The sequence below is a fragment of the Corapipo altera genome, unplaced genomic scaffold (genome assembly GCF_003945725.1).
Source record: "Corapipo altera isolate COAL_440 unplaced genomic scaffold, ASM394572v1 70, whole genome shotgun sequence".
Classification (NCBI taxonomy): domain Eukaryota; kingdom Metazoa; phylum Chordata; class Aves; order Passeriformes; family Pipridae; genus Corapipo; species Corapipo altera.
The window spans coordinates 1,245,341-1,263,351 of NW_020884911.1; the positions used below are offsets into that span (position 1 = coordinate 1,245,341).

The 18,011-nt window shown below is 49.9% G+C and overlaps 1 protein-coding gene across 5 annotated transcripts in view; it reads left to right on the forward strand.

Annotated features, from left to right (window-relative positions):
• SPTBN1 (spectrin beta, non-erythrocytic 1) overlaps nucleotides 1–18,011 on the forward strand; it is a 114,416-nt gene that overhangs the window by 13,744 nt on the left and 82,661 nt on the right. The window contains exon 1 of one of the 5 annotated variants that reach the window (XM_027653856.1): nucleotides 17,844–17,957. The exons of the other annotated variants lie outside the window; for them this stretch is intronic. The gene's annotated coding sequence lies outside the window, so the exon portion shown is untranslated. Of the gene's footprint in view, nucleotides 1–17,843; nucleotides 17,958–18,011 lie in introns of those variants that run through there. 5 annotated transcript variants of the gene reach the window in all.

Genomic DNA, 18,011 nt, shown 5'->3' on the forward strand with positions numbered 1-18,011 from the left:
GCTCTGCAGTGGCCTCTGGGTGCTGTTCCATCAGCCAGTGGTGTTTCTCTGCCCAGATCAGCTGCTGATGTAAAGAGAGCCGGGATTACTGAGCACATCTGTTCACCTCGGATTAGGTCCCTCAGGTGAGATTTGTACCTGCTTTCCTGCTAAAGGTGGCTGCCTCAGCTCAGGTCTGTGCAGACACAGATTCATTCATTCCTTACCCTTCCCTCAGTAATCAGGGCAGGATTGAATGGCTGGTGTCTGGAAGGTGACAGTGATGTGGTGAGATGTGCCCCTGGGTGTGCTGGGCAGGCCCTCAGTGCCCCCCCAGTGCCTTTACCTGAGCCCAATTAACCACTTTGCATAAAGGGTCTGACGCAGCTGCAGCACCTCGTTAGTGCCTGGTGAGCACTTAAGTGCATTATTTTAATTCAGTGACATCCTGGAGGGATTAAATTCTGGACACTGGCATTGTTTCCTGGGCAGAGCACACTCGCAGGCTGTGAGCACAGGGCCTGCCTCTGTTCCTTTTTCTCCTCCTCTGTGTGGCATTGGAAAAATTGTGGATAAAGAAGATGGGTGAGCAGTGCCAGCTCTGGACAGTCCAGGTGTGTAGGTTGTGCGCTTCCCTGACAGTGTGGTGGCACTTCCCAGTGGTGTCAGTGATCCTGGTGTCTCCTGCCAGCTGTACCAGCTTCCCCTTTCTGTGTGGCATCCCCATATCCTTTGTCTCATTCAGTTTTCTTCAGCTGCTTTCCTTTTGAAATGTTGTTTGGAGAGCTGTGTGGGGCCACATGGTCCCTACAAGCCAGTACATCTCCTGACTCTGCCAGCCCGTGCCCAAGTGGCTGCAGCCATGGCTTGGATTTTCTGTTGGAGGATAGGAAAGTAAAAGTGTCTGAAATAGCTTAAGGGGCCTTGGCTTCAGTGCTCATTTTTCACTGACAGAAGCCAGACCAGCTTTGTAAAGGTGAGCAAAACCCAAAGTTATGTGAGGAGGAATGCCGAGACTTTGGCTGGAAGGGAACGAGGAGTTGTCCAGACTTATGGCTGGCTGTTCTCAGGAGGGGTAGATTGCTGATCCCTCATCCTCAACTTGCTCATAAACCATCCTCGATTAGTTCAGTGGCAGGTTCAAGTGGGAGGAAGGAGAGGGAGCTGTGCTGGTCTGGATGAAAGAGGATCTGCCCAAGGAGCAGATGAGCCCAACTGCAGTTCCTTGCAGAGCTTCCAACGTGCCCCTGGTGGTGCTGCTTCAGGACCTCCTTCTTCCCAACCTTTGCATGGGCACCTGAAGGCAAATTTGTCCCTGTCTTCCTTTGTCAATCAGAGTAAAGCAGCGAGGGCTGAGGTAGGAAGTGGAGTTCCCAGGACACAGCTGGGAGAGCCTTCTATCCATACTGGGAATCAGGATGGCCTGGGGCAGCGAGCAGGGGTCTGCCACAGCAGACAGGGCTCATGTGTGCTCAGGTGGTTTGGGGGAAAAGCCCTAAAGAGGGACAAAAAAGACCAAAAAAAGCCCTAGCAGCATTCCCAGGGCTAGAGAATTCCTGCACAGCCCTGTGACCACCTGCTGCTCTCAGGGCTCCTCCCAGGATGTTTTGTGGTGTGTCCACTTTCCTGTTTAACTTGCAATGAATTAAATGGTCTGATGGGTGTGATTTTTTTCTGGTTGAAATCTCTGTGGGTGTTCCCTGGACTTGCAGAGAGGGTGACAACCCCCCTCTGGTCCTGTGAGCCTTCCTAAAGCCTGGGCAGGGTGCAGGGTCCCAAAATCCCTGTGTTAGAGACAGAGCTGCTGTAAGGTGACTGTTTGGGGTAAGGGAAGGAGGGAGGTGACAGCTTTACCTCGGGCTTGGAGCACTGGAGACCCAGTGCATTTGGATGGGAGATTGTTGGTGTCCAACAGCTGAGAAAATGAAGCTTCCAGCATCGTGCAGGTAAGGAAGACACTCTGGATTGGAATCTCGGTGCTGTGTTGTCTCAAATGAGGTGTGTAGAGATTGTTATTTTGGGGGTAAAACATTAGTTTTGGTGTTTTCTGCCGGTTCTGTTGCTAAAGAGAATGGTGATGAGGCTGAATGTGAACCCCCCAGTAGACATGATTAATGGTTAATTAACGTGCAGGAGCTGTGCAGTCACCCTGTCCTGCACAGACCCTGTACTCTGCACTCATTTCAGAGCATGTGAGGGACACTCAATACCCAGCAATCCTGCCCCCTGTCACCAGGAATAAATGGGGCATGGAGCTCTCCTAGCACTCAGTGTCCAAAATCAGCAGGGGAAGGTCTAACACTAGAGATGTAAACTGGAACTGTGAGTGTCCATTTCTCCAGACCCACAGTCTGTCCCCTTGCTGGTTTATTTACCTCTCTGAACACCCAGCTCTCCCCTTGCACGGTTGGTGCCTGTTCTATTTTGGCTGATAACCTGTGTGTGGTTGGGTTGCTCCTGCCTGACACCTGGATAGGGGAGCCCAGCCCCTCCCCTTGTGCTGGCTGGCTGGGAGAGGAGCTCCTGGATCCCTGCTTGGCCTGGGAAGGAGCTGAGAGTCGGGAATCGTTTCCATCCCTAAATGCCAGCCCTGGTGTCCCTCAGAGGGAAGGCAGGGCCTGGCAGCCCTTGGGTTGTACGGAATGTCTGAGGCTCTCCACGATTTCCCGTTCTCCAGATTCCCCTCCTGCCTGTAACCCACCCCCAGCACTGCTTTGTCCTGGATTTGGCCAGCCTGGAGAGGTGCCTTGCTGTGCTGCAGCTCTCAAGGCAACAAATCCACTCAGGTGTCACTGTGCCCAAAGGCCTCAGAATTATGATACTGGATGAGGCTCTGATGGTCACAGTGGGTGCCAGAACTGCTGATCCTGAGATACAAGCAGCCTCAGGGAAAATGGCCTGTTTTAAATCAGTGTTCAGTGTTGCTGTTCCTGCCCTGTGTGTGGGCTTCTGGTGTGAACTCAGGCTTGGACAGTCCCCAGGTCTGAGTTTCACCCCCTCTGTGTTCCCTGCAATAACATCTCTTGATGTTGTGCTTCACCAGGGGGAATCTGAGAGCAGCCACTGGTGAAGGGAGCAGAGGAACACAGAGGGCTGGGCGCCTGCCTTGGGAAGCTGGAGGCTTTCAGCAGCCTCCAGCAATTCAGAGGTTTTACTTTTAAATCAGGGTTTCTGTTCATCTCTCAGTTAATTTCCCAAAATTCACAGGTTGCCCAAAGCTTCTGGAACAGGGTAGCACTTGTATTTGTGCTGCTTATATCCATTTTACATCAAAATACATCACCACAGGCTCCAAAAAGTGTGCAGCAGAACTGAGCTGCAGAACAGCCCCTGTGCTGGTGCACAGGACCTGTGGTAATTTTGACTGGTATGAAGTTCTAATAGGCATTAAATCTTTGCCAAATATCCAGCATAACTGCTGTGTATCTGCAATTAATAAGTAATTCAGCCATGCCAAAGTCAAGCAAGCACAAATCCCCTTTATGCTGTACCATCTGTCTAATCTATCTGTGTCAAATATGGCTTGTTTGGGTCTGCCCTTCTGCAGCCTGTGCTGGGCAGATGTAAATTCAAATTTCTGCTCACCAAAATAGTTTTTTTCTGGATGTTTGTAGCTCAGGTAACCAGCTTGGGTTTGGTGCTGGTTTTCATAATGTATTGGGTAAACAAGAACATGGTGGTCAGCACAAATATGTTTTTGTCATGGTTAGCCAGGGGTTTTTACAGCTCCAGCCCCTTCCCTGCAGTTCCTGGGCACAGCATTCCCGTGGAATAGCTGGAGAAAGGCTTGTCCTTCAGGCACTTGCAGGGTGACAAACACCACAGTGGATGCTGTAGATCCATCCATCGCCAGCTCCCACGGCTTGGGAAGGAGCAGGAGTTTGCTCTCTGGAGCTGTTGCTGGAGCAGCACACACACAGCCTGCACTGCTCATCGCCCTCCCAGGAGAACCACACTGCAGAGCTTTTCTTTGGAAAAAGGAGCCACATCCAATCTGAAAATGGTGTGGTTTTACTTATTCAGTGGCATTACCACGCTCTGCTGCTCATCCAGCACCTTCCCTCTGCCTCGCTCAGTTGTTTTTTGTCTCCAGCCTTCACTTGCATGTGCTTTATACAGAGACTCCTGGTCTCCAGGCAGCCTGGAGAGCAGGGAGAGCCAACTCCAGCACTGAGGAATTAAAATGGCTGAGTCGCCGTGTGGTGAGACAGTGTTAAGATGGAGCCAACCAAGCAGATCCTTCCAGAAACAAGAGGGGTCACTTTTGCTGTCCCTGCTGAAGTGATGAGGCTCCTTCCTGCGTGTTGTTGACACTGATGCCATCACTAATAGAGGTGTTTTATGTAGAATTCCACCTCCGGTGCTTCTCTCCAGCCGCAGTAAATCCCAAGTGGTGCCCGAGTAGAAACCAACAGGAAGAGAAAGGACAAAGCCCTGCTCCCAGCTCAGCTTTAACCTCTTGCTGTCCCCAGCACGTGGCTTTTCGTGGAGAGTATAATAATTGAAAAGCTGGCATGGTGTAATCCCGAGGTTTATATCAAAGCCTCTTACGGGTGCATCACGCATTTCCAAACACTCCCATTAATGTATTCTCTTGGAGAAACTCACTGATCCAGGCGCTTCCTGGCTTTACCATTCCAAATAAGGATGCCTTAATTACTGCTGACCTGATTTGAATAGGGGCTGGGCTGATTTCATTTAAAATATTGATTGCATTGGATTGGTTATGCTTTTGCTTTATTCCTGGAACAGCCACCGTCCTCTCTTAAATCTGTGTGTTGGGATCCAGCCTTATCCCTGTTCCCATCACAAAGGGACTCAGTGCTGGCCTGACCTTGCCAGTTAAAGCTCTCCTTGTGCTTTTCCTTGTCATTCCTCTGTTTTTGTGGTGGTAGCCAGCCCTGGCGTGTGGGTGGAAGCCACGGAGAGGATGGTGGTCAGGCCTCCAGGACACATCTGGTCCACCTCAGGCTGCGGTGCCAGCACCACTTGTGAGGTCTGGGGGAGCTGCACTTTCCCTGAGGAGCTGTTCCACTGCACTTCTGGTGATGGGGGGAGCTGGGCTTTCTCCAGATCCACAGGAGCTCCGGGGGTGAGATCAAAGCACAGCTGGTCGGGGAGCGGGGAGAGCATCCGACCACAAATAATTGTTCCAGCTTGAAACGCTGAGTGACAGTGAATGGCATTTGAAACAAGTGCTGGGGTGGGGCTGCTCAAATCTGTTCCTGGTCAGGCTTAGAGAACTGGTCCCACTGCATTTAAACTGTCCATCCTTCAAAAGAAAGGACTTCCCTGGTTGAGTGTTTCTTTGTTTTTTCTCTCTGCTCTCATTTGGCAGCGCTTTGAAAGCCTTAAGGTTTTGGTTTTGCCTTGAAAGTGAAAACAACGCTCAGGATTTCCCCCAGGAAACGAGGCTTTTAGAGCCTGCAAAGCCAGCAAAGAGCTGTCTCCTCTAGAGGTTCCTCCTCACCCAAGATGGCTGTGGAGGGATGTGTGGGAGAAGGGAAAAGCAGGAGGACCTGGAGAGCTGCCAGGCATTTAAAAGGGTTGAGTAGTAAACAGTCATTAGGTGGAAAATGATCAGGATTAGCGCTTTCTAAATGGCCCCAGGGCTGTGATGTTTTTTTGGGGCGGTTGTTTGTTGGGTTTTTTTTGTTAGTGTAAACCTGCAGGTGTAAATGTGAAATCTGTGAGGATCTGAGCTTTTCAAAAGCAAAAGCTAAATAAGGTTCTACCATTTGTCTGCGAGCGTTCCCTCATGGCTGTATCACCCTGTTGTACTTATTCTTCCTTTATAGCTTTTTAATTCTTATTAGATTGAAGAATCATTGCAGGTACATGAAGTAAGATAATACTGACATAAGGATGTCTCTTCCTCCCTGCGTAGGAATTGCTTCATCTATTTCCATAACCCAAGACAACTCCAGACCTCAGTCTTCTGAAATTCAGGGACAAGGTGGAGGTTTTCCATAGGAAGCCCTGAATGCAGGGATGTGACCCCAGAAACTACAGTGGAGCTGGATGCAATGGGCTACAGAGGCTGTGCTGCAGCTTTGCTGTCCTTGGAGGCACTTGGTCAGATTCAAATCTGATGATAAAATCAAAACAAACCCCAACCCCATGAATTGAATTGGATTCTACTTTCCTGCCTCAGGGTGGAATTTAGAGCAGATTTGGGTGGCCTGTGCAAATTCCAAGAGAGATACAGTATCCTTTCTGAGCCACTTTTTATACACCTGGAAGAACCACAACCCAAAAGGACTGAAGGTTTCAGGCCATCACTCCATCCACTGGGAACAGCAGGAAACAGCTCAGTGACTGCTCAGGGGATGGAGTCAGTGTGTAGTGGAAGTGTTTCTTCCCTAAAAGCACAATTGTGACTGACAAAGTGCATTTCAGAGCTGTAGGGAAAAACTTAATCTCCGTAGACTTATATCCAACCAAATTTACCAGATTGACTCTTTTCCAGCTGGGAACTGGGTGTCACAATCTGCGACGAGGTCCCGACCTTCAGGTGACCTGTGTTGTGTCAGCCACGGGCTGGGAAGGATGAAATCATTTTTCAGGAAGGACTGACCAGCAGCTGTGGGAAAAAGGTGGAGGGAAGTGCCAGGTTTCCTGGCCAAGTCGAGGTGTGCTTGGGCACAGAGGGGAGGGAGCCTGGGTGCCACAGCAGGAGCATCACTGTGTTGCTTTGCAGAAATACCACCTTTTTTTTTTTTTGGTGGTTTATCCTCTTCTGTAAATGCTTGGAAAAACAACCAAGTGGAATGTGCCTCCTTTCTCTGTTTCGTGCTGGTGGAAAGAAATCACTCGTGACGTGACGAGATTGGAAATGGCAAAACCATCACAGGTCAGTTATGAAAAATGCCAGTGACTTCCCTGTGTTTGTTCTTTCCTGGTGGTTGCTGTCGGCCTCAGAACTTTGCACCTTCCAAATATTTTGTAGAATCGATTTAACAAACCAAACTGGCTGGGACTGGGTTACTTTTGCAGGCAGCTTAACCTGACCCTTGGGCCTCGGTGAGATTGGGGCTCTGTGTACCAGAAGCAGCAGTCCCCAAAACTGTGGAGCAGATGCTGCTTGCCAGATAATAGGAAAAAAAAAAAAGGCTAAAATCATTAGGTATTCGGAATACTGAGAGGTTTAATCATGGATTCTAACTGCTGGGGATTTGGCATGATGTGTCAGGTTTAGTTTTTGGGCCACGAAGTAAGAAAGAAATAGTCTGATTGCATTTGAAAGTTGCCAGATAATGAAAGCAACTGCCAAGATCTTATTTAAATATGAAATGAATATCGAGTGGCATTTATGGAACTCAGAAGGGAGATCGTTACTGAGAGGAGACAAGTGGAGATCAGAAGTTATTGCTTTCTGAAGGAGGAATTCTAGAATATTCTTCCAGGATAGCACACATAGTTATCTTATTAAAAACTCCAAAGGCAAACAGGTGATAGAAACAATCTGTAAGATCCTGTCCACTGGGGAGAGCTCCATAAATCTTCAACATCTGTACCCAATTATTGAGCTTCTCCAGGTTTTTTTTTTCCCCCCGTAGTGCACATTTCTCACTATGAACTAATAGTACATAATAATAAAATCTTGGGTGTCTGCCAGCACAAACAGGGCTTTGGCTGACTTTTCCAGTGTTTGTGGAAGTAGAAAAGCAATGCAGCTGTTGGGTTGGGCCTGTGCCAGCTCAGGATCCATTTCCCAGACCAAAAAAAACCTGCAATCAGAAAGAAATAATCATCAGATATTTTCCACGTCGTTGCTCCGTGCAGGTTTTTCTGCGCTGTCGTGACTGTGGGGTTTGTCGGCGGGTTCGGGGATCTGCGGGTTTGCTCCTGGTTCTTCCCCCGTGTTTCATGAGATGGGGCTGAGACCTCGGTGTGGAAATACTTGGTGCTGTTTCCCCGTGAGCCCAATGCAAAGAGCCGTGAAGGGTTTGGGCCAGTTTGCTGTTATTTTGTTCCCGTTCCCGTTTCCCTTCCCGGGGTGTGTGGGGCGGGCGGCGCCGCTCCCTGCACACCAAACCCTGCTCACGTGGGGCCAGGAGCTGCTCAGAGGCAAGTGCCAATAGCAATAGTGGGATATTTGGAAGGAGACAATGTCATTGGTGTGTTTATTTGCCTGTTTTGCTTGGAGAATCCAGAGCTGTGAATAAGGAGCAGGACCTCGTGCCCCGGACTGCTCTCGGGGAGCCGGCGTGTGTGGCCCTGGGGAGCAGAGGAGCCCTTTTCCCGGCCCTGCCTCCTGGAAAATGCCTTTGGCTGGTTGTGCAGCCGAGTTCCAGGCTTGAGGGGTCAGCTGGGCAGGGCTGGTCGGGGTTTTTGTGGTGGCTGTCCTTGGCTAGGGGAGCTGGACTCGCTGGGAGAAGCGTCTTGGGGGTGGCGTGCAGGACAACACTCCAGGTATTAGCAAACTGACATGGAAAACCTGGAAAGAGTCATGGCTGTATCATATATAAAATGATAAATATCTCCATCTCACATGAGGCACCACATAAAGATGTGCACTAAAATATTTATAACAAAAAAAAAATTATCAACCACAGTTGAAACATCAAAGAACCAAAATACTGACCTGAGTTATTTTAAACGTAGCTTTTCTGGGCTTTTCCTTCCCTTCTTCTCATCCTATTTCCCAGGGCTTTAAATTCTGGCCTGGGATGCATCTCAAACTGTTTGGTCACAAACGTCCTGAATAACAAATTGACTTAATTTAGATGGCATTAAGGCTCTTTAACCCATCTCCAGGGCAGGGGTGCACTGAGGGCCTGCGGGCGTGCATTTCAATGAAGGCAGTTATGATATATATTTCTCTTCCTTGCCTGACTATTTTATCTATGCATCAGATGAAAGCTGAAGGGGAAAGGTTTCTGTTAGTCTTGTGGGGAGTTGGCCAAAAAAAAAATGTGAAGAATGTAGAAAGGAATTAACAGCTGGTGTCCATTTAAAACTTCCATGTGGGCAAATGCAGGGGATCCTCTCGGTTTTACCTGTTGTCTTCCCCCGGTCAGTGCCCACTAACCCACCAGAGGTTTAGTTCAGAATGAGGAGGCCAGTTTGGATGTGGTGCTCTGGGTTCCCCTGCCAAGAAACTAATGAGTGGATGATGTGTTTTGTTTCCCCTGGGGAGGATGAGACACATTTCCTCCTCTTTGGGAGCCAGCGGCTCAAGCTGTGCTTGGTTACTCCAACCAGAAATCTTGTTGGCCCTGTAGAATCGTGCCCTGCACTGTCTGACTTTGTGATTGACTTGTGTGACTGCTGACATTTCCCTCCTTTCCCGGGGAAGGATCCTTCTCCAAGCAGCTTTGGCCATGGTTTTGGTTTAGCACAGTCAGGGACGTGCATGTGCAGTGCTGCTGCAGTTTGTGTGAATTGGCAGAACCATTTTTAACACCTCTGGTTTCAAGTGGGTATTTAGTATCAAACTGCTCTGTTTCTCAGTTCACTTTCCAACCAGTTCTTAATCCAGAGGAATACCAGTATTCCCTGACCAACAGTTAAGCACTGCCTTCACATCATCCCACCAAAAAGTTGTCCTGTTGCAAGTTATTCTGGGTTTATTTTCATTAAAGAGAGAGCAGTTAAAATCCACATGGTACCTTTGACATGCTCCAGTGCTGTGCTAAGTTTGGCCACGGAGAGGCAAAGCTTTGCGTGATCCTGGCTGTCATTTGGGTTCCAATATCCCAGGGAAGTGCTTGTTCTGGAGTGGTCTCCTCTGGGACCACCACACTGTCCAAATCAGGGTTCTCTGCTAGGCCAGTTCTTTGTCCAGACCTCCGGGGCTGACGAAGCCTCTCTGGCTCAAGCAGAGCTCGCTCGGGGGGGAGGTCTGGGAATCTCTGGTTCCTGGAGCAGAACCTGTGTGAGAGCAGGTGGGTATCTGGGCACTGCCGGGGGGTGACTGTCCCGTGTCTCATTAGTGACAGTCCCGGGCTGTTGGACTTGGGGCTGCTCCTTCGGCGTTGGTGCTGGAGCTCCGTGTGCCGCAGCAACCAGCTGTTGCTCCAGCTCTGTACCTGCTGTTCCCTCTTGAAGCGTGTCAGCAAACCCTTCCCCGCCCCCGGCATCTGGGGTTTGTTGCTTGTTTGTTTGCTAATTCAAAACCTGCCGACTGCGGAGCAGGTTCTTTCATCCAGGCTGGCCCTTTAAATTGCTTCCATGCCTGCCTGGCTGTGAAATATCGCTAATAAACAGAGTCCAGAACAAAAGCCTCCGCAACAAAACATCCTTTTCTCCCTGGGCGTCTCCCTGGGTGCGGTTTCCCACCGCTGCTCTGCAGTTTGGGGGCAGAGCCAGAACAGCTCAGTCTCATTCTTCCTCCCTGGAAGTTGTCATCGATCAGGCAGCCTCCCCCGAGCGGCAGCTCCGAGAAGGGAGGAGGCTCCTGTACGCAGCCTGTCCCGAATTTCTCCTCCTTGGCTGAGCGATGGAGCCTTTCCCTGCCCTTACATAAAAACCTCCGGCGCGGAGGAGGTTTGTCGAGGTGTAAATCAGCGTAGCTTGACATTCCTCCCTGTTTTTGTGCCCTCTCCCTCAGGGACGCGCCAGGACTGGGAGTGTGCTGAGCCTCCCACGGCCGCCTCTCGTTCCGGCGGTGCCTGAGCTCGGCACTGCGGCAGGAGCCGGGTGGGCGGCAGCTCCTCCCGCCGGGAAGGGAACGGGAGCCTGGGCAGAGCTCCCGCTCACTCCCACTCAGCCACAGGTTGGGCGGCTGTTGGTCAGGCTGGGACCTTGAGGAAGGGTGGGGTTTGGAAGGGCAGAGGGGGAATGGAAGGGCAGTGGGGACGGCAGCTGGCTGAGCGCTCAGCCTGCGTGCTTGGCAGCCTCTTCCCGTAAGGAGGTCAGAGCGATCGCATCTCCTCCGGAGACGGGAATGTGCTCCTGAGGGGAGCGTGGCAGTGCCTGCAGGCAGCCCTTGTGCTCGCACACAGCGAGGGCAGGGCTGGGGGTGCTCTCGTTGTGAATGTAGCTCGGGGTCGTTTCTGTGTGGGCCCGAGAAGTGGGGCAGAACCCTCCAGTTCTGGCTTTGTGGCTGAAGCAGCCCCGTGGCACAGCCCTCTGGTGCCTCTCCCTGCCCAGAAATTTGGCTGTGGCTCTCTTCACTTGAATGAACAAAACAGATATAACCCCATATCAGTAGCTCGTGTTGTCACACAGAGGCAATCGCAGCATTTCCAGGTGACTCCCAGGTGGTACCTTTTCCCTGAGGAATGTTGTGTTGTGGGTTGCTGACTGTCAAGGCCCTTGGGCTGGTGTTGTCTCCACGATGCCCCTCAGCCAGGTCCCACCTGGCACTGCCAGTTTGCTGCAGCACTGTCCAAATAAACAGTGATGTCACCGAGGGCACTCGGGGTGTCTGGCACTGCCTGCCAAGGTTGGGTTGTGGCTGGAGCTGAGACATGAAGCTCTTCCTGCACAGGCAGCAGTGCCTTCATCCAGAGGGGAGCCAACTGTCTGACAGACCCGAGGGGTGGCTCTGCTTCCAGCCCTTCCCACCCACACAGCAGGTTCCCAAGGCTCTGCTTCTCCTAAGCTGGGTCAGAGTAGAGAACAGAACAGGGGAAACTCCTTTCCAAGGGTACCTGGTTTTTACTGGGACTCTGCACTGTGTGAGCACTTGAAAAATACTAAAATAGACTTTTTGTTTTTTTCCACTGTGGAAAAAGGTAAATACCACTGTAGACAGTTGCCCTGTATTTTCACATTCTTCTGGTGAAGGTCAACCCACAGATAGCCTCTGGAACACGGTGATACTACATATTGTCCTTTAAATGCTCTGTGACTGGGGAAGGATTTTTTTTTTTTTTTGGTAGTTTCTTTGGAAGCCTGTTGATAACCAGTGAAGTACATCAGCAATTCCAGGGTCAAAATTTTCTCTCTAAGTGTTTACTAGCGGCCTGCTGACAGTGGTGTTCCTCAGAAAAAGGACTGGCATGCCAGCTGCTGGGTGCAGATGACGCCACGGGTCGGTGCATGGGCACACAGGAGTTGTCCTGTAAAGCCCTCACAGCATTCAGGATGCTATTCCAGTCCCCCTAGAACACAGGCCCTGGGTTTGCTGCTCGTTTGTCACTTTTCAAAGTGACCCATTCCTTTTTGGATGGCCGAGCACCAGGACAAGGCTGCAAAGCCTGAAGGGCAGATTTGGCAAATTTAAAACTCATTGACTGACACTTGAATTTTCCTCTGTGGGAGCACCTTCCCCAGGCCTAGGCTTTGGAAAAGGCACTTTCTGGATGGGTTACCCTATTCAGAAATGCAGCTATTCCTGAAAATGAGTGGGAGATCTAATAACTGGGATGTAGAATGGAGGTGGGGAGAGAAACTGCAGAGCTGAGCTGGTGCCCCAGGTGTTCTCCAGCCAAGCCACTTGCATGGCAGGACACTCCCAGATATCCTAATAGTTCCAGAAGCTGTCTTTCACCGACACAGGAAACACTGTGAAGGTGGTGAAAGCGTTTTTTAAAAGCGATTGACCAAGAGCTGCAGATTGAAATCTGTGGCAATTCCTTTGTTGACTCAGAAGCAGAAAACAGGATGGCGGGTTCAGAGAACACCCAGCTGATGTTCCAGCAGATGTTTTGGGTGCTGAGTTGCATCTCCTTTGGCCACACTGGACACAAAAGTGGTTTGTGAGTTGAATCCGTGTTTTAATCTGTGGGTCTCACCTGAGCAGCCATGGGTTACCTGGGGTAGGTACTGGAGTTGAACTGTACTCGTACAAAACTCGCCTTGCCCAGCAGTGATCCTTGAAGGAAAGCCATAAACACACAGGAAAGAGGTTGAGTACTCTGTGTTTTTCCTAAAAACTAACCAAAGATGTTGTATTCTTTGAGCTGGGCCCGGCACTGGCAGCGTGGGGGGTTTTATTCCCACAACCCTCACGGGTGTGCTGTGTAACACAGGCTCTGCTGGATCCCAGCAGCCCTTCCCTGTCGGCAGGGATGGAGGAATGAGCTGAGGGCTGAGCACAGAGCCCTCCCCTCAGCAGCTTGGCACAATGTGTTTTACATTCTTCAAGTGATGAGGGGAAAGAAAGGGCAGTCCCAGGAGGGATCTGGGGCTTGCTTACTCCATCCTGAAGTGTTACGTGTGGTAAGTTCAGTTCTGCCTCATCCTTGTGCTCCTCTTTATTAACTTCTTTCCAAAACCTGCCACTTTCTACCTAAAACATCTCAGATTTTTTCTGGTTTAGACTTTTCATGGTTTGTATAGTTGGTGGAGGAGCATGGGCTTCTCTAGAGGATGGTTGAGGCAATATCCATTCTGGGATGAAATCTATCTGAAGCTTCCTCCTGCCCCCTCTGTGTTTAGGAGGCTCTCCAAAGGATGTTGGCACATCTTGGGTTGCATCCTCAGCTGGGTGGAGCTGCCTCAGGTTACAGAGGACAAATTAGGGTGCTATATATATATCAATTAAATTATTGTAAAGTCTTCAGAAGAAGCTGGAATCCAGATTTGCCAGGTAATGGATGGGAAACTGGGCAAAACTTTGTCCCTCTGAATGCAGAGAGAATCAGATCAGGTTTTGATGGTCTGTGCTGGAACTGAAAGGTTTGAAGTAGAGATTCACGTTCACTAAATAACCCATTTTGAGTCTCTCTGAGCTCCTCTGTGCCCTTGGCTGTGTTGGACTCCTGCTCTGTGCACGTGGTGCTGGGTGTGCACCAGTTCCCCGCTGGCAGCACTGGGGTCTCCAGTGGGGCTGTTGCTGTTCACAGGGAGCAGCACAAACACTTCCTGAAGTTGTTTCAGTGCTCATTTAATATGTACCCATGTCCCAGCAGGAGTCTGATATCCCAGGGACCTCAGAAGGAAAATGAGAGCCTGCAAACCACTCTTAACTCCCTGGTCACTGGTTTCAAGTGATGGGTTATCTGAGCTGTGGGAAGCAGAGCTCACTCGTGAAGGACGGGCTGCATGATTTTAATGACCTTTGCAGGCTTTTCCAGCCTGGATTGGGAATAAAGAGGCTTCAGTCTTGTCTTGTTTGTGCATTCCTGGAGTGCCCTACACGCTGATTGTGGCATTTGAGTCCCTGGTAGCACAGCCTGTCCCCCCCCCTTGGCTGTGACCTTTCAGGGAGCTTTGGGCTCTGGGCCTCCACATCCCGGAGCCTGGACAGCCAGAGGAGTCGGCACCACAAAGTACAATTGGCTTGGGAAGCAGAGACAAAACCATGGAGCACTCTGGGGCTGGAAAATGCAGAAACAATGTGGTTCTGTTTGCTGAAGGAAAGATGGGACTGGGAGCCAGACCCTGCATGCGAGAGAGGGAATATTGGAGGTCAAGGGAGTCACAGCCTTGCTGAGTTACTGCCTTCATTATTTTGGGATTGGTTTAGCAGCTGAAACAACAAGCCAGGATGTGAGTGAGTTATCCCCACTGCCCTGTCAGGACAGGGAAGCTCCTGTCTCTGGAAATTCTGTGCTGCAGTTCAGCAACACAAAGTCTGAGCAGGGGCAGAGGCTGGAAACCACCTCCTTGGGCTGCTGGTTATGAAGTGGCTGGAACTGGGATGTGCATTTTCCAGTCTTTCTAAGCTTTATGCTCAGGAGTTCAATTTTTCTGTCCAAGGGTTCTGCAGAGCTCTGGGTTTCTAACTAGTATTTTGTGAATACTCAAGGATTTGCCTTGTGGGGGTGTTTGTGTATTTTCATTTTGCATCCATGCTCAAGCCTCTCCCAAGTTGTCCCTGTTGACCTGTGCCTGGGCCACTTTCCTCTCTGTGGAAGCTTAAGGTGAGAATCTCACCCTCATGGGGTGACAAAATGTGGCTGGAGGCTGGGAGTTCAGAAGAACTTTTATTCCCCAGCTTAAATATCAGTTTAAAATGACATTTCAAAAATTGTTAAATGTCTGTTCTGCTGCTGTTGGGAGGGAACTCAGAATAAATGCAAAGTTTGGTTATATTTTAACTAGATTTTCCTTTTTTAAATAATAATCACTGCTCTAAAGTGAATTTGTTGCACTGATGAGATGGTCTGAGCCACCAGTAGGAGAGAAGTACAGACTGGGAGGGAAAGAATCCTGCAAAAAGGGTTGATGGAATGGATTTCTCTGCTCGTCCAGCCTTGGTTTCAGAGGGATACCAGACAGGAGAGAGTGTGTAATTTTGGTTTGTTTGAGGTGCATCTCTGATCTGTAGGGTCTCTGTCACAGTGGCTGTGCTGATGCTTGTCACCAGGAGATGACAAGGTGATGTGACCTGGAGATGGAGGTGTCCGTGTCCCCTCTTCAGCCCTGTCACACGTGCAGTGGGAATGCAAGATAAACTGTGTATTTATCTTTAATGCCAGAAAGAAACCCTGTGATGGGTTGGGTTGTGTGTCTCTTTACATAAGCAATGGGACCATTTGGGGATTGCTGTTCAAAATATATCTCCTTCAATCATAACCCCACGAAAACCTCTTGACAATCCTTGGTAAGAGCAACATGAATCTTAACTACAGCTTAGCGTGTTTCTTGGAAGAATAGTAACTCTTGAAAAAACAGTGTTTACTTTAAAGATAAATGTAACTATTAGGAAGTAATTCCAGATGTGTGGTTATGGCAGAACTTCAGGGATTACAGTCTCAGCCTGTTTAGTGAATGACATGATTGCATTTAAAAGTAGCCAATGAATTTTTTTTAAATGAATTCATTCTTCAGATGGGCTGAATAAAACTGTTTATTTTCTATTATCTGAGGAAAAAACAGAGCAGAATCTGGTGTATTTATGTAAATAAATACAAAAGGTCTGACCCCTGGATACGGCCTTTGAAAGCTGTCTGAGAAAATGCTCTTCCTGGTAGCTGGTTTTTCTTTTTTCTTCCAGCCATTTCTTCTTTTTGAAGATAATGCCAACCCCCCACCCTCCAATTATGCAATAGGTTTTAAAGAATGCTTTGAAATGAAACGGTTTGATCTCTTTTGTCTCGTGAGGTCGTGTGGTATTGTATCCATGGCAGAAGGCAAGTGTTGTATTTTGTCAGTGAAGAAGTTTGGGGCCGTACAGACCTTTCTTTGCCCGTCCTGAAGGGCCTGTGCTGTGGGTTCAGGGCCTGGAGCAGCTCCATGCTGTTTATTAGTACACCCCTGTGCCTCCTTATCCCTGGAATTGCTGCTAATATCTCCGAGCCCAGGTGCAGCCAGCACTGGCAGGTGAGTTTAGGAGCATCTGGACTAGCTGAGAAACCCCAGTGCCTGTTTTCTCTGGTTTTGAGCCCTGTATAACATCCTAGAGCCTGTCTGATTTGGGAATGGTAATGAAATTGGGACTGCCATTTCTAAAGTGCATTGATCCTGTTGTGCTTGTGTTTACCAAACCTTAGTGTGGCTCTTCTTGGAGGATGCTGCCCGGGATGTTGACAGCTGGAATTTGTGTTACCTTTGGCTCTCCACAGAAAACATTGTTCCTTTATTAGCTGAGTGTTCCAGCTTAAAGCCAGGCCAGGATGTTTAAGTGACAAAGGTTTCCCTCTGTCCCTGTGCTCTGTGTTCCCTGTGTTCTCTGTGGGGTTGGTGGGTGCTTTGTGCAGAGCCCTGCACGTGTCAGGTTAAAATAAACCTGTAAATGTGTGTGTGTGACGTGTATGTGTGTGTTGTACACACACAGCGTTTCCAGCATGTGTCCTTCAACTGCAGGGCTGATTCCACGGGTGACAATTACATTCAAGGTCATTAATAGTGGACTCAGCTGCTTTAAGAGCTCCGGAAAAATTCCCGATCATTTTCCCCCCGTTACTCTCTGGGCAGTTGCTGGCGTTTCTCGAGTCATGTGGGGACATCCTTAATGAAGAACCAAGATGTGCTGTTGTGGCCCAGCCCAGCTGCAGGACCTCCACTCCTGCAGGCAGAGCCTGGAGGTTTCTGCTGGAGCTCGTGTTTGTCTTCCCTCCCTGTTGCCGGAGGCTCCAGCGGGTTGTGCTGGATCAGAGCTGCAGCAGGAGTCAAGGAAAACTCTTTTCCAGCACAGGCTGGAGGTGATGGCTGCACGTTGTGGAGCTGGGTCTGTTTTGGGATCAGGATTCTGTTGTGTTGCCCTTCCCTCGCCACGGAAGGTGCTGATTTTTATCCCTGCTCTCCCTCTCCGCTGTCCCCGTGCTGTGGAGCCGCACCCAAGGAAAGGGAGCTTGATGTCAGGGAAAGAGGCGCTGCTTTCATTGGAATCAGAACAAGGATGCAAGTTTTCCAGCCCTATAGGTGTGGGATAACAGGCCATTTCATGCTCAATTTAGCTTTATCTGGGATAGATTTTGTTTGTGTGATGCTCAGGGAGGCTGAGAGAAGTGATAAAGCATGAGTTGGAGCTGAATTTATTCTGGATCCAGTTATGTTTATGTCTAAACAGCACAGATACATAAACAAATGAAACCCCACGGCTCATTCCATCTATATTAAATTACATGTGACTGCATCCCGATTTTGGGGTCACTGCTTTTATTTTGACAGCTGGAGCTGCAGCTTTTCCATCTTCTCTTTCTTGGGCACTGGTGAATAGAGGAAAAAAAGGAAACCGATGCTGTCGACCAATCTGTTCCCCCTTGTTGTTTATACCCTGGTTGCTCTATGGATTTAATTGGAATTAACCCTGATTCCTGCCCGTGTCCAGGGATCACTGGGAGGTTGTTGCCTAGGCCTGATGCTCGCTGAGGATCAGCTGGTGAGTGCCGTGCGGAGTCGCGCCGAGCGGCATTTAATCCTTTCCCCCCCCCCCCCGCCTTTGCCGCATCCTTTTGTTTGTCCGTCGCGGCCTCTCCGTGGGGAAGGACCGGAGCCCGTTTCCCTCGCGTTCTTCCCGCAGCTCCCGGGGCTGCGGCGGCTCCTTCCCGCCCTCAGCGCGCTGCGACCGCGGCCACCGCTCGGCAACGGCCCCTTATGTAACTGCGGCCCGGCTGCGCACGGCAGTGGGGAGACACACCCGGCCGGGGCTGCTGTCCCGGGGCCGGCCGGGGCTTTAACGCCGCCGATGAGTGACGGTAACGCGCTGTTTGTCGCCCGCGGGATGATTCATGTCGCGACATGTCGGGAGG